This window comes from Amblyomma americanum, chromosome 11, assembly GCF_052857255.1.
Source record: "Amblyomma americanum isolate KBUSLIRL-KWMA chromosome 11, ASM5285725v1, whole genome shotgun sequence".
NCBI classification, from domain to species: Eukaryota; Metazoa; Arthropoda; class Arachnida; order Ixodida; family Ixodidae; genus Amblyomma; species Amblyomma americanum.
The window spans coordinates 47,458,065-47,470,670 of NC_135507.1; positions in this window are offsets into that span (position 1 = coordinate 47,458,065).

Sequence of the window (12,606 nt, forward strand, 5' to 3'; positions counted from 1 at the left end):
AGCGAAGTGGGGCTTGAAGTGGCAAACGGCCTGTCTTCGTCATGGCACAGAGTACTGAGCATCGGCCGGAGCAGTATCGCTGTGCTCGGCGGAAAGACGAGGCTCTACACACACGGCGATGCCATGGAAAGAAGGCCGCGGCGATACGGTACCGGAAGGGATGGAGTGACCGTTACAACTATCATTGACGCCCCGGCCTCCGTGCACCGTGCGTCAAAACAGGCGGTTTGATCACATTTTATGCACGATGTAACGCTTATCAAAGCCAGAAGGCAATAAAACAACCCCACATTGCGCAAATATTAGCGATGTATTAGAAAAATCGCAGACAGGGCTGAAATTCGCTTTTTCGTGCTTTATATATAATCGACGAATTCGGAAGGCTGAATCTGTTGTAGCGGTGTTCTAACGGGCCTAACTGGCTTCCGTACAATGAATCTTTAACAGGATTTTGAGAGTTTTAATCTTTCTACGTCAGTCACAGCGCGACTGACGGTTCTTGTGTTCTTCTTGGAATGACAAATAAAAAAAAAATGTGGTTGTGGACTAGTGCGTCCGTGGATGCGTCCCTCGCATCTCCGTCATTTGCCATTGATGCCTCGTATTCTCCAACAGAGATATTTCTTGGGCCAATACCAGAAGGCCGTCTTTGCAACGGCAAGAAACGGTCAAATGCCGAGGAACAAGCGCGGTTTATTGGTACAGAATGTCGCGTTAGATTTCCGTTTCATTTCAACCTTTTGGTTTTTTATTCTCTGTGTAGGCTTGCTCCAGTACTTGGGAAGGCCAAAGTAAAAATCGGACGAACACAGCGCTGATGAACAGCTCGAGGTTTAGTGTGGAACTTAGTCATATATGGTATAAATATGTCACGTTTATTTAAACGTTGATATCTCGAAGTAAAAATTGAGTTGTTAACACCATGCCCCTCCGATTCTACCTTCGCCCTTGTTTATACTGTCCGTGTACGCCTCCCATTACGAGGCGCCAACTGACCCAAGCGTCTTACTTAGTGATACCACACTCTCTCAGCGCTTATTTTGTTTCCACTCTTATATGCCCCCTATTGCCTGTCACCTCACACAGAGACTGTTCTTGCCCGAGGGGCTGCAACGCACCCAACTAAATAGCTATCTCGTACGTCCACGTGTCAGAACTAGGCCTACGGAATGGGAAGTAGGCCTAAAGAGAAAGAGAAAAGCTTGCCTGGGAAAGTACACGGGCCGGTGAATGCAAACAGTCTGAATGCAAACAGTCGCTGTTCAGGCGGCGTCGGGCTCAACCGGGTAAACACACCGTAGGCGGCACACTGCATCCCCATTCTCTTCGTCCTGGACGAAGAACAAGCTCCTTCCTTTCATCATCTCTCTATGTTGTTCTTGTCGTCGCCATCTAAACGGGTCGACGACGTGTGCAGAGGCGTTGTTCCGGGCAGCCGACTGAACCGGGTTTGGTCAACACAACCGGGACAGAGGTGTTATCTGGGCGGTGTTGCGTTTTGGGGGCCGGCTGCGGCGCATGCTTTCGAGTATAGAGTACTAAGCACTAACCTGAACTAACCGAGCGAATGCTTGTATAGCAGAAACAGTATGTAAACAAAGTGAATGCGATGTGTTTCGTACCAGGACTCCCGCGTGCCGCTGTCAATTTAAAATTATTGACGCAGAGCAACGGATGGCGCAAAGTTCCACAACGCGGGCCGGTAAAAAGGCATAGTATGCTGGAAAACGCTTTGGAAACAGGTGCCTTGTTGTAGTTTCTGGTGTCAAGAACTCGATCTGCTCTGCAATTGATCTGCACCACGTAACCCCTTTCATAGAATCACCTCCCCCGTTGGTGACGAGGTGCTTCTTTCTGACCGGCATTTCGACACGCCAACTGCTCGGCTTTGGCAACAAGAAAATGATGGGAGCTGAATTGTATTTGTATTGGCCTGGGCTGAACCCGAGAGAGCAGTTGGTGCAGCCAACACGCACATAACATTTCTGCATTAAAAACTCCAAAAGCCAAAAGCCCTGCCTTAATGGAATGGTTATGCTAAATTCTGACTTCCTACGAAGCCTGTAGTACTCGTTTTGGAAGTTTAAACTTAAACACAATTATAGTAGACATAAATTACGCCTCTGGCGTAAAAATCAGATCAAGTTAAAACCTTGGAAAGCAAGTAAACCCGACATGCTGGACCTGCCGACATCAACCGCAGCGTGGTATATATATATATATATATATATATATATATATATATATATATATATATATATTATGAACTCATTTTTATTGGTCTTCTCTGAGGGAAAAAAGCAATGGCATCATCAAGCGATTCACGAATAAGCTCTTTGGTTACGCCGGTACAAAAACTCCCATTCAATGTCTGGCCACAAGATGCTATTCTCTGGGAACCTACGGATGGCTGCACCGCCTATGGGTAAAGAAATCGGTCGTTTCCGGCTCTGCAGCTTTCTTGAGCAGCCTTTGGCAGTTCATCTGAATGCTGCAACGATGTTACAGTCCGCTAACATACAAATCACATCAACCCGATGGTGATTTTCTAAATAGATACTGCCAGGTAGCTTAGAATCCTGGCAACCGGTTTGTCGCTTCGTGCGCCACATCTGGCCTTTGTGTGTATATTTGAAAATTTGGCAAGTTTTTGGGGTTCGAAGTGGTCTGTACGCGCTTCACTATGATGATGATGATGATGATGAATTTTTATAGCGCAAGGGCATCTATGGCCAAAGAGCGCCATGGCACAAGGTATTTTCAAATTCTCAAGGTGGGGTCGAAGACCCATTCCCCAAGCATTCACCCTAAATAAGCCGAGCACGGGGCCAGGGGAAAGCTTGTACCCATTGTATCACCGGTGGGTACCCGGCGGAACTGGGGATCGAACCCCGCACCTCCCGCATGCGAGGCAGATGCTCAACCACTTGGCCACCGCTGCGGTGTCGCTTCACTATGAATACACCCCGCACGGCAGAGGAGTCTGGCATACGCTTGCCGTTAACAGATGCGTCCGGGGTGGGCGAACCACTCGGGAGGGCGACGCGCTGTTGCTTAGCAATGCTCTGCGTCGCCACCAAGGAATAAACGTTGCTTGAAAAAAAAAAACAGTCACAAAAGACAAGGAACAAGAGAAGGAGTGTTCAGGCCCCAACGACTGTCCAGTCGTTGTGGCGTGAACATTCCTTCTCTTGTTCCTTGTCTTTTGTGACAGTCGTTGTGGCGTGAACACTCCTTCTCTTGTTCCTTGTCTTTTGAGACTGTTTTTTTTCTAGTTACTATGAACCAACTGCGCCGCATTACAACCCTTCTCAATAATAGTTGCTAAGGCAACGCTGCGATCATTTTGATGCGCAACCAAAAAGTACCTTGGACAACCCTTTAGGTTGCGACAAAAGCGTGGCCATGTTTCAAACTTGGCGATGTTTCAAACGCGCTCCTGCACACTCTGAATGTGGTCTTGGAAGAATGCGGACGCTCGTGCCTCGAGACGCTGCTCCGAGACTGGCATTGTATAAGCGCTGCATAGTTTTTAACCTCTCAGAATATTGTGTGTTCCTGTGCAGCGGCTGGCATGGAAAGCTGCAGTGTTGGTTAGCTACACTGGGGTTGAGCAGGCGAGGACGACCATGGCCATGTCGCATCCATGTCCGTGCACTTCGCACAAGACGAGCCATGCCCGCATCACTATTCTGTTAGCGCACGTGGCTTCAGGGAATTCCATGTGCCCTGCTTCTGCGTTACGCAACGTGATACGAAAAGCGAAATTGAAGCCGAGTGAAAAGTGCTTTAATATATTATTGAAAGCTCATAGGGGCATGTCTCCTGCGATTCTGTGGTCCCAGTGCTTTTGGTATCTTTATCTGGAAAAAGAAACAACACTGACACGGTGCTATCTTATGCCTTTGAGTACTGTCGAAAAACAGAACATTCCATCAGCCGCCGCGGTCGGTTTTGAACCCGAGAACTCCGGCTACTGATCCGCTGAGGCGCCCGTGTGTTGTGCGATATCAGTGCGCGTTAAAGATCCCCAGGGGGTCGAAATTATTCCGGAGCCCTTCACCGCGACACCTCTTTCTTCTTTTCTTCTTTCACTCCCTCCTTTATCTCTTCCCTTACGGCGCGGTCCAGGTGTTCAACGATATATGAGACAGATACTGCGCTGTTTGCTTTCTCGAAAAACTAATTATTATTATTATGCTATGGACGCGAAACCCAAATGCGCCCGAGTGTTGTGCTATGTCAGTGCACGTTAAAGATCCCCAGGTGGTCGAAATTATTCCGGAGCCCTCCACTATGGCACCTCTTTCTTCCCTTCTTCTTTCACTTCCTCCTTTATCCTTTCCCTTACGACGCAGTTTACGTGTCCGCCGAGATGGGCGACAGATACTGTGCCATTTATTTTCTAATAATAATAATTGGTTTTTTGGGGAAAGGAAATGGCACAGTATCTGTCTCATATAACGTTGGACACCTGAACCATTTTTTCCCAAAAACCAATTAAAAAAAATTTTGATAGCGACCATTCAAATATTCCTCCAGCATTCTGCCGTTATCCTGTGACCTATTTGATCCTGGAACAAGCCACTTTTGTAGTGGGACTGGCTGACTATATTTCGGGTCGGAATGAGAAGAAAGTGGTAAAGCCAAACCTACCAGGCATATTACGGAGTTTTCTTCTTGTGTTTTGCGCATTAGTAAGTACCGAAAGTCTTCAGAGAGCGACAAAGTTTGCAGAACATAACATGTTTGGTTTAAATAAGTAAATTAAAACAATGAAGCTCGGAAGAACAGCTTAAGTCTTGCAAGGAAAGAAGCCACCAATGATAAATTCACTTTGTCACTCATTGTCCTCCAGCCTCATTAACACGGGTTCTCATTATCGTAATTTTCGCGCACAAGTGTGGTACAGTGCCAGCTGAGTGCCTCTCTGCAAGAAAGTGTTTTCTGGTTAACCTTTACGCGACATAATATTTGCGTAAAAAAAGCCCAAACACAAAGCAATAAGAACTCTGTTAATGACGTGCATGTTGGCTCATTCATTAAAATGAAAGAAAACCTCTTCTAGTTCATGTTTTCGAAAGCTGTTAACGAACCTTCCGTTGTCTTATGTTACAACCTATTCATTTCAAGTGACCAATATGCACACAAATAAAATAAAAGATTGCCAAACTGTAGACTGGAATGAATCGATGATTGGTGACAAAAAATTATGCTTGTTTCATCAAGGAAGTAGGCCACCGAACCTTACGCGGAGGAGTTCTATACCATCTATAGCAGCGGGTAAAATCAAAAGGCAAAAAAAAAACTAAAAACGGGTATGGTACGGCAAGAAGAGCAACAGGATAAAAAATCCAGAGAAAATGAGAGGAAGAACATGCCTGAATTAATTAATTATGTCGTGCAACCTGAAAAGAAGGCCGAGTACAGGTCGTTGCACTTTCAACGGCACCTGGATAATGGGTAACACGAGAATTCTGCTAATGACCTGAGAGTCATCGATCTAGAGCACCAAGTCTTTAACGTATTGCTGTAGTGCCAAGGAAGGTTTACCAAGACGGGATGATGTCGTAGTTTCAGAAGAGTTAAACAAAGGCGTGGTGAACGGAGTTTGAAAAGAGAGACACATTCGTTTTGTCTGTTAAAAGATAAAGCAGGGATAAGCGAATCGATATATCAGTAATGTGCAAGGAAAAAAAATGGCGGTGGCTTAGCTTGGCTAACCGTGGAATTCAGCGAAAAGCAAGGACGCTAGCTAAGAGTCTGAGGCTCATCCATGGCAGCCCCGCTACATGCTCGCGATAGCCGTTCTTTATATACCCACACCCCCATCGGATGCCATCACATGGCTTCACATCACCCCATAGGAAGTTACTAAGGTCCAAGGTCAACTCAAAGGTAACCCAGCATCAAAGGTCAGAGGTAAACCTAAGGTCCTAAGTTAAGGTCAGGGGTCAAGGGTTCGACGCCATAACTGTACCACATATGGTCAAACACGGCTAACATAGTTGGGCTGAAGGTCGTTGAAGGTCATTCCTCGGCCTACGCGACGATTGCTTTACCTAGCGTAGTGAAGCTTTTCGCTTCAGAATTCCAAGGACTATAGCAACTCGCCTGGTGGAGGGAGAGCAAAAATTAGGGCTCTAGCACTTCAAATGACCGCTCTTTCGTGAGACCACCTCCACTCTGGCGAAGAGGTCACTTTTCTGGTGAAATCTTTTCCGCTAGACCTCTTTTCCGCTAACTAAAAAAAAAAACATTGCGAGTGGTCTGGCACACAAGTTGACGAAAGTGCCTCGAAGCTGGTCTCTCCTTCTGGGATGAAAGGGCTATTTTATCTCTGCCAGTGACGAAAGACTTTGCCCCGCTGAAAACGATTTCTCTCACCGAAACTTTGGCTAGCAGACTGAGGCTCCTCTTTCACCCCTTATTCTTTGTTTTGCCTGCAAACGTGAGATGACATGCACGCTCCATTCGCTGCGACAAGCACCAGATAACAAGGTTGGTAGCAAGGCCAGAATAGTTTTTTTTCATGCACCGATTTACCGTAACATATTTTCCCTGACGTTATAAAGACGGATGCTAAAAAATTCGCTCCCTATAGGCAGTGCAGCTTTAGTTGTGAAAGCACTAGCATTCCTGAAAAAGGTTGAAATGTGCCTGAAGCCTCTCAGATACCTCCAGAAATAGCATAAATATTGCCACAACTGGGTTTCGAACTTGCGGGGGCGCGAACATAAGCGCTCCGCTGGCCACTGCTCGAGAGCCCTACGCCATTGCCCGCAGCCGATCAGGCCTCGCGTTAAACTGCAACACACTCTCGTGCTATGCATTGTACATCGTCGTCTCCACCAATTCCATCAGTGCGCAAGGCTCGCGGAAGGGGAGGTAATGCACATAACTGGCTGACTAGGTCAGTGGACAGATGAATTTCGCTTTGAGCTACGTGGTTGTATAGCCACTGACAGATGTGCGATCATTGCGTTTCGTTGACAACGTTCTCGCAGAAATGTGGCACTGAAGCAATAGGGCGACAGCGTTAATTGAGTTCATAGGTTTCATTGGCGTTGGCGTTGAGACCGTTGTAGGCTCCGTTCACTTTCAGAAAAGGAAAGGCTAATAACTGGCTCCCTGAGCCAGCGGACACCTCAATCGCGCTTTCAGGCACCTGGCCTGGTAGCGGTGTACGCCTAAGAAAACCGACTTTCACACAATATTTCTTTCTTAGCAATGACAAACCGCCATCAGTTTGGTTTGGCTTGGTTTATGGGCTCTCAACGTCCTAACGCGACTCAGGCTATGAGGTACGCTGTAGTGGAGGACTCCGGAAATTCCGGCCACCTGGGGTTCTTTAATGTGCACTGACACTGCACTGTACACGGGCCTCTAGAATTTCGCCTCCATCGAAATGCGAACGCCGTGGCTGGGATGCAACCCGTGTTTTTCGGGTCAGCAGCCGAGTGCCATAACCGCTAAACCAACGTGGTGGCACCATCACTTTAAATTCCAAAACTGCCATGCATTACTTTTATTTTTTTTTTCAGGTATTTAAGCCTACAAAAGTACATGGCTCGTCCCGAATCATGCGCAGTTTTTCATCCACCGAATCCCAAGGAAATGCGACCAAGAAATGAAGGGTTAGTAACGTATTACTTGTGAGTTCTTATACCAACATTACATGCCTAAATATATGACAGGGATAGATTAAACTAATCCTCTGCATAACTCGCGTAAGCTTGCTTTGAAGACAAGCAGAGAGAATGTTTCACCTCAACAAACACCTCTCCTGTTCGGTATTCTCTCGCTGCTCCTGTATAGGAATATATCAAGAAACAATACAACATCAATAAACCTTATCACTAAATAAATAACTAAATGGTCCCTGCGCACACCCCACGGCAGTTATAGGAGTTGTATTTTGTTTACTCTAGGCGATACAGCCCCCGCAAATCGCCTGTAATTTCAATGTAAACCTAGGCGAGCTAAGCTAAGCTGAGCTGAGCTAACCTAAGGAACAGAAAACCTATATTTCGCAAGAGAAGTTTTTGATGAAAGCGAGAGTTTAACATTAATATATGATGAAACAGTCGTTTATGACAAAAGAGGTAATAAAAATGTTTTCTGAGCTTTCCCTTAGTTCCTCACCTCGCGGCATCATCTGAAATCAGAAAATGCGTCCTAACAACAGGCCCGCTGCTCACTCTCGATTTTTATACGTATTTGAGGCGGATCAACGGGGTGATGGTATCTGTTTACTGCCGCCATCAAATGAAATGCGAACAACGGAGCGCGTGGTCAAAGGTCCATTTTACGCCGTCTGCCTGTCGCCGTCAGAGATAAGCATGCTCATCCAGTTTGCCAAGAGTTTTGTTTCTGTTTTATTTTACGTTACTTTTCTCGTTTCGCCACTGCGTCACGTTCGTACTTTCCGCCGGTCTCAACTTGCACAGCGCGGTTTCGCTCACGGCCACGGGTGTGGACCACGTGGCTCAAGCGAGCGCTCAGCGTGTTATCAGCGTCTGGTTGCGCCACGAACAAATAAAGATTGACCGCTTGCGATAATTAAGAAACGAACAAATACCTCTTCTCGCGTCGTAATACTCAATACAATGGTCATTGCGTTAAAGGAACCTTACCTCAATTATGGCTGGGTCGACATACACATAAGGCAGGAAAGACACACTTGGAGTTCTAGGCTCTCCAAATTCGCTGTTGCTGGCCCCAGTGAACCGAATGCGATGACACCATTGGAGAACATCACACAGCGCCAGGTCTCTGTAGTCCATGATGCATTATCTTGTGCGAACACGATCCTTGCTTTTCTATTTGCTTCTGAGCTGCTGGCTTCTGCGACGGTACAGGCCTTCGCAGAACAGCCTCATTTAGGTCACCTCTAATGGTTCACGTGCTGGAACACAATAAACGCGTCCTTTTCCTCAATAGCCGCAATGCTGGGCATGTCTGCTACAGCGGCCGCAATAAGTTGGCCTTGATCCCTGCCGGTAACCCGTCTGCGCCCGCGAAGCATGCTTCCAAGCCGTCCCACACCACACAATGCCTGGGAAATTCTGGTAATGGTAGACACTGGACAGCTCGTTTCTTTTGCAATGGCGCGTTGCTGCACTCCGTGACGGTAGCGCGAAACGATTCGCGCTCTCTTTTTGCACCGTACCGTCACGCGTGAATGTGCGATTCTGGTGAGCTTTTCTTGTGGCGATAACGTTGAGCCCACTACCAGAAACAAGCGATTCAGTAACCGTTGCGTTGGACATCGACCACAACGCAATCGGTCTTTTGCACTGCTCGCATCGCAACCAGACGCTGATAACACGACGATGATGGAAGCAAAATCAATGCGCTGCAGGCCAGGGAGATAAGAGCGCTCGCTTCACCCAGTCGCGCCACATCCGGTGTTGCCAGTGGAACCTGTGGCGGAACCGCGGTGATGAAGTTGATATCGGCGGTAAGTGCGAAAGTGGCGCTCCAGGGGCAAGGCGAGAAAATAAACGTCGAAAAAATAAACAGAAGCCAAAATATCGCAAAGCGGATGAGCGCGCCTGTCTGTAATGGCGAAAGGCAGACGTAGTAAAAATTGGCCATGTTTTAGCTCTGGTTAAACCTGGAGTGACGCGATATCTACAGCTGGCCGAATGGAATTTGGTCACGTGACCAACCACGTGACGGCGCCGCGCCGCTGGCAGCTGCTCCGCACCGCATGACAGCGTGGCGACGCCGCCACGCTGAAGGCTCGAAATGCTATTGTAAAATAGCTATCACTACAAAATTACATTTTTGCCACGCGCTCTGTTGTTGACAATTGAAAATTGGTTTTTGGGGAAAGCCCCGCCGCGGTGGCTCAGTGGTTAGGGCGCTCGACTACTGATCAGGAGTTCCCGGGTTCGAACCCGACCGCGGCGGCTGCGTCTTTATCGAGGCAAAACGCTAAGGCGCCCGTGTGCTGTGCGATGTCAGTGCACGTTAAAGATCCCCAGGTGGTCGAAATTATTCCGGAGCCCTCCACTACGGCACCTATTCTTCCTTTCTTCTTTCACTCCCTCCTATATTCCTTCCCTTACGGCGCGGTTCAGGTGTCCAAAGATATATGAGACAGATACTGCGCCATTTCCTTTCCCCAAAAACCAATTATTATTATTATTATTTGGGGAAAGGCACTGGCAATGTATCTCTCTCGCATCTCAATAATAATAATATTAATAATAATAATTGGTTTTTGGGGGAAAGGAAATGGCGCAGTATCTGTCTCATATATCGTTGGACACCTGAACCGCGCCGTAAGGGAAGAGATAAAGGAGGCAGTGAAAGAAGAAAGGAAGAAGGAGGTGCCGTAGTGGAGGGCTCCGGAATAATTTCGACCACCTGGGGATCTTTAACGTGCACTGACATCGCACAGCACATCTAGGCGGGCACCTGAATCGCGCCGCAAGGGAAGGGGTTAAGAATCGACTGAGAGAAGACGGAAAGAGGTGCCATTTTGGAGGGCTCCGAAATAATTTCGACCCCCTGGGAATCTTTAATGTGCAGTGGCATCGCACAGCACACAGACGCCTTTGCGTTTCGCCTCCATCGAAACGCGGCCGCCGCGGTCGGGTTCGAGCCCCGGTACTCCGGATAAGTAGCCGACCACCCTAACCACGGAGCCACCGCGGCGGGTTCGCATTTTATTTGACGCCGATAGTACATGGTTCTTCAAAGACCTGCGATTTTCCCTGGTTTACCTTAGTTTTTGCACAGTTCGGTACAGTGAAACAGAATTATGAGGCATTATCGCACGCACACCTGTCGCAACAGCCTAGTTTATAGAAGCACACTTTCATATCCGTTCGTAGAATTGAGAAGCTGAGACGGCTGTGGATTCGGGCTTCTATTGCGACGAACCTCGATGCCCTCTAAACGCCGCACCATTTTATTTGCGCAACATTTTCTCCACCAAGATGATGTAATTAGTTGAGCTCTGTTAGCGAATCTTCGGTGTGTCGCCTCAAGACTGCAGTCCCATTTACTGCTGAGCGTTTTGATCCAAGTTGATAGGTTTATTTTCGTCTGCCTTGTTTTACTGTTAATTCGATCCGTACCTCAAATGATTCTTGCTGAACTGCAACAATAAACAAAGGCGAATGAATATGCAGTGCTTTCTCATGACAGGACTATTGTACCATTGCCGCTGGGAAGTGTAGTGCTGAGCTTGCGGCAATGTTTTGATCAGAGGAGCGTCAACTCCTATTCGTTCGCGTACTGAAAAGCGTATATAGGTGGGAATGGGTCAGCAAATAGGGTTATGGCCTATTTGGTTTGTCTTTAAAGAATGAACATCCCAAAGCGGCTCAGGCTATGAGGTATGCCGTAGTGGAGGGCACCGGATAATTTCGACCACCTGCGGTTCCTAAAGAGCACAGACTCTGCATAGTACACGGACTTCTAGCATTTTTCCTCCATCAAAAAGCTACCGCAGTGGGCGACTTTGAACTCTCAATTTTCTTGCACTGTGGGATGCCAGTGGACGTTGATTAACCACGGGTGGTCGAAATTATCCGGAGCCTTCCACTGAGGCGTATCTCAAAGGCTTAATCCAGAAAAGTCTAACGAAACGTCCCGTAATACTATTTGCCGTCCTCTTCAAACCAATACACATTTTTCAATAGGGACTCAATGCTTTGCATTGATTGGTTCCGCGCAGTGATGCGCAATAAACTGTTCAATACGGGTTCTTCGTGTGTGCCCGCGTATGCGCGCGTTTTCATTTGCGCACTGAACGTGGTTTCGACACATAGCGTCAGTGTTACTCTACCTTTCATGCTACTTTAAAAGACTATTGACACCTAATTTTAGTAGCATGTTTTCTTCTCTTTAATGATGAATAATGAATTATAATACCTATATCACCACACGATATCGTCCTGCAAGCATTATATAATTTATAAATCAATTTCTTCCGACAAGCTGTTTCAGTTTCGGTTTCGTAAATCGAACGATAGCTCTGATATTGAAGATATGCTTACGTCGTGTGAGGCATGGAACGAATATGGAATATAACCGCTGATACGTTCTTTGCTGCCATCGCAGCTCGTGGAGGAAGCTGAATAAAGTGTATAGTGAATTAAAACTAGGTAACAGTGAATATATTGCCATTTTTTTCTCATGCTTCACGTCATTTAAACACACCTTACAAGTCAAAGACATCGTTCGGATATTGAAACCGAAGCCCAGACGGCATGAAGAATAAATTTAATTACAAATTTTTTGCTAGGCGTAAGGCAATACCGCGGTGTGATTCATGTGTACAGTTGTTTAACGCATCCTATGAGAGATGGAAACAGACAGAAAAATATTGTCTATACTCTTTCAGGTACGGGGCAGAAAACCATACCCTGCACCTGGCCCACCCGCCGCGGTGGCTGAGTGGTTATGGCGCTCGGCTATTGATCCGGAGTTCCCGGGTTCGATCCCGACCACGGCGGCTGCGTTTTTATGGAGGCAAATTAAACGCTAAGGCGCCCGTGTGCTGTGCGATGTCAGTGCATGTTAAAGATCCCCAGGTGGTCGAAATTATTCCACCACGGCACCTCTTTCTTCTTTCACTCCCTCCTT